The sequence below is a fragment of the Aotus nancymaae genome, unplaced genomic scaffold (assembly GCF_030222135.1).
Source record: "Aotus nancymaae isolate 86718 unplaced genomic scaffold, 86718_ANA_hifiasm-v0.15.2.pri h1tg000007l, whole genome shotgun sequence".
Lineage (NCBI taxonomy): Eukaryota > Metazoa > Chordata > Mammalia > Primates > Aotidae > Aotus > Aotus nancymaae.
In genome coordinates, this window is record NW_026988418.1 from 41,985,382 (window position 1) to 41,989,719 (window position 4,338).

A 4,338-nucleotide genomic window follows, 5' to 3' on the forward strand; every position below is an offset into this window, starting at 1 on the left:
TATAGCTCCCTAACCCCCCAGCATGGCTTGCCGGTTTAATGCGTTGCTGAGCATCCATCCAGGAGGCAGAAAATAGTGGTGGAGACAAGTCTAGTTAACATTCTGTTTCCACCAGGTCCTTTTCTCGGTGCAGTGGGACCAAATAGACAACTAAGCTTCTGCCTAACCTGGGTTGGCAGCAAAAAGCCAATATGCATTTGAGTTCTTCATTTCCATCTTCTATGAAGCAACAGAGCCCTTGGGGAGCTGATCTTAATCTTCCACTAAGAAGTGAGGTGTTGTGAGTAAGTGCCATACTTTTAAAGGGAAGGTATCAGCAGGTCAAGAGGGAAGCTAACTGCCATCCCCAGCTGTCTGCAGTGGAACAGCATGAGTCAGTAGCTTGTGATTGCAGGAAAGTGTCTATAGGGTATAATAGGAAGCTGAATATACACACCTAAATGTCCTTAGAGTTACAGCTAAACAGAAGACTTTCTAAAAAATGGTTAAATAGGATTGAGAGTGACATTTTATAAAATCATATAGGTTCAGAGTACAATTTAAAAATCACTTCTCATTCTAGGAACCAGAAAAATGACAGTGTGAGAAAATGTAATCAACAGATGCAAACATCGAGATGAATCATATGTCAATATTATCTGACAAGAATTTTGAAACAGCTTCAATAAGCAATTATAAATTCATTTTAAACAAGTGAAAAAATAAAAATCTGCAAATAGATAAGAGTTAGAACTAGATGTAAATCATAGAACTAAAAGATCTAATAACTGAAAAAATATTACAGCATGGGCTTAATATTAAAATGGAGATAAAAGGAGATAAAATCAATGAACTTAAGGACAGATCAAGAGAATTTACCCAATGTGAAAAACAAAAAAAGTACTTAAAATGATCTGTTGGACAATCCCAAATGGCCAAATTTATATCACTGCAGTCACAAAAGGAGAGAAGAGTACTCAAAGCATTTGAAAAGTATTTTAAGCAATAATGGCTGAAAACTTCCCAAGTTTGCAGAGAGACATAAACCCACAGTTTCAGAAAGCTGAGCCAATTCCAAATAAGATAAACAAACACATCCAAGTAAGTACACATCATAATTAAATTCCTGAAAACCAGGAGCAAAAAAACAACAACAAAAAAAAACCTATATTGAAAACAGCCTAGGGAAACAACATGTTTTAAACACTGAGAGACGTGAACAACCACAGATTTTATAACCAGCAAAAATATCCTTCAGAATTAATGGGAAATAAATACATTCTCAGATAAAGAAAATTAACAGAATCCGTTGCTAGCAAACTTATCCTTAACAAATGGCTAAAGGAAGTTCTCTAAGCAGAAAACAAACAGAAATAGAAGAAACTTCTAAAAGGGAAAAAGAATATCATAATTCATAAAAATAAGGTAAATAATAGATGATCTTCCTTTTCATGAGTTTCTTGAATCATAATTGATAGTTGAAGCAAAAATTACAATACCATTTGATGTGATGCCCTATGCATGTAGAAGAAATACTTGACAACTTTTTATTTCTTTTTTTAATTAAAATACTGAGTTTTATTTCACATGTATATTTTCATCTCCCCACCATTTCCATGTCTGACCACCACTACTATGTCCTATCAAAACATTCCATACATACTTAAAACCAAGCAAAGGGTGGAGTTCCATCTTTAAAAACTACAGGCATTTTGGACAACACATTCTTGGCAATGGTATCTAGACAACATTTATCAAACACGGTAGGGAAAATTCTCATTCTGCATTATAAAAAGGACAGCCAGATATCAACTGTTACAGAAATGAAATAAGATGGAAAATTTCTAACAAATTGTTTAAACTATTTTCTTAAAGAGACTTCCTCCACTGCCAGAGATCTTGAATCGCCTCCTGGTCATTCATCCGGAAGCAATTCTTCACATAATTGGTGAACTCGGCTTCCACTTTGGGAAGAGAACCACCTTTTTCTATACTTGCTTGCATTGTTGCTTTAATGTCTTCTACATAACTAGGTCCTTTTAGTGTTTTAGGAGTTTTTTCCTGTTTTTTGAAGGATTCTTGTCCTTTTGATCTTGGTGTTGATGGTTTTGAGTTTTTTCTATTCTGATTTGACTTTTGTGCATTTTTGGCTGGAGTATCGCGTGTAGATTTCTTCACTGGCACTTTTTCTTCAGTTTCCTCATCATCGAAATCATCATCATCATCTTCATCTTCATCATCATCTTCATCAGCAGCAAGTTTTACTTTTTTCTGTGGAACCTTGCTACCACCTCCAGGGGCAGACCGCTTTCCAGACATACTTAAGAGTTTCACATCCTCCTCCTCCTCATCTTCTGACTCTGCATCTTCCTCCACAGCTACTAAGTGCTGTCCACTGATATGCACTGGCCCTGAACCACACTTCAATCGTAAGACCACTGGTGGTGTTATTTCAAAGCCCCCAAGGGAAATCGTTGGCTGTACAGACATTTTCAAAGTTGCCAGTGCTACTTTAATTGGACTGCCTTCGTAATTCATTGCCTCTGCTTCAACAATGTGCAATTCATCCTTTGCACCGGCTCCTAAACTGCCCGTTCTTAAAGATAACTGGTGCTCATTTTCATCATTATCCACCTTAAAGTGATAATTTTGGCGGCCTTTAGTTCACAACCGAAAAGATAGTTCTGGGGTTTCAGGGGGCTCATGTCCATGTCCATCAAATCTTCCATCGGGTGGCGACACGCACTTAGGTGGAAGAGAAGGCGGACGGAGATAAACGACCACTGCTCAAAAGAACAGCCGCTCAGGACGGACTCACACCAGGGACGACAACTTTTTATTTCAAAAGCGGAGAGGGTAAAGAAACCCAAATGGATCTAAGATTTCTATACCTTACTCACTCAAAATTCCTAAACATTGATAAATAGTAGAGTACAACAAATTATGTTTTCATATTGTAAGACCTAATGAAACCACTAAGGAAACTACCAATAAAATGACATACTCTGATGCACTATAAGTAAAACAAGATATAATCCTAGAAAATGTTCAAACTGCCCACAGAAGTCTAAGAAAAAAGAAACAGAAGAACAAGAAACAAAAGAAGCACAGAGAAAACAATAGACTCTTGGTAGATGTGATTTTAAAAAGCCAACAGAAGAGATACTATGGTAATGGAATTGTTTTTCATCTTGACTGTATCAGTGACACTATTTTGATTGTGATATTATTCTATCATTTTTCCAGATGTTACCATTGAGGAAAAATGGGCAAAGGGCACATGGGATCTTTATTATTTATTATAGCTGCATCCTGAATTCTGAATTTGTAGTTATTTCAAAGTAAAAAGTTAAATTAAATATACATAACTACAGTGAGATGCTACTACATCCCTATTAGGTTGTTTAAAATGAAAAAGACTGATCATACCAACAGCTGGAAATGATTTGGAGTAACTGGAATTCTTATACTGTTGATGAGAATGTAAAATATGTACCACTTTGGAAGCAGTATGTTCATTTTCTAAAAATATTTACCCATACACCTGCCACATGATGTAGCCATTCCATACCTAGATGTTTGTCAAGATGTCTTATGAACATTTGTTTAAGAATGTTCATAGAATCTTTGTAACATCCAGAAACTCAGTATGATCTAGATATTTTTCAATAGGTGAAATGATAAACAAATTTTGGAATATTCATGCAATAGAATACTGCTCAGCACTAAAAGATAATGAACTATAGATTAACACAATTACATAAATTGATCTCAAAATGATTAAACTGAGTGAATGAATACAGATAACAAAGAGTACATGTTGTGTGATTCCATTTATACAAAACTTCAGAAAATGCAACATAATCTCTAGTGACCAAAGTAGCTTTGTGGTTGCTCAGGAGACTGTGCGGTGGGGAAAGAAGATAAGAAGGAGGGATTATCCAGGGCCACTAAGAATCCCTGGGGATGATATTGGTGGATATGCTCACTATCTTGATTGTGGTGATGGTTTCTCAGGGATACATTAATGTAGTAATGTGTTAGATTATAACTTTAAGCATGTTCAGTTTAATATTTGTTTCAAATTTACCTCAATAAGGTCATTTAAAGCAAAAATACGCCTGTAAACCCCTTATTTTTGATTATTTATGAAAGGCAAATAGATGACATGCTATTATCTTCATTGTACAGATTAGGAAATTGGATTACTGTGTTATTCAAGGTAAAAATACATATCAACATTTCAAAGTCCACAAAGGGTAATCCCCATATAGGAAACTGGAACTCCTCCTCTTTCCCTCCTGTCCACAACTTTCACACTCTGTGTGCAAGTCAATATATCTATTACATTTTTTTAAA

The 4,338-nt window shown here is 35.6% G+C and overlaps 1 pseudogene; it reads right to left on the reverse strand.

Moving 5' to 3' along the window:
• Positions 1-1,840: 1,840 nt before the first annotated feature.
• On the reverse strand, positions 1,841-2,708 carry LOC110567669 (nucleophosmin-like; annotated as a pseudogene).
• Positions 2,709-4,338: the final 1,630 nt, after the last annotated feature.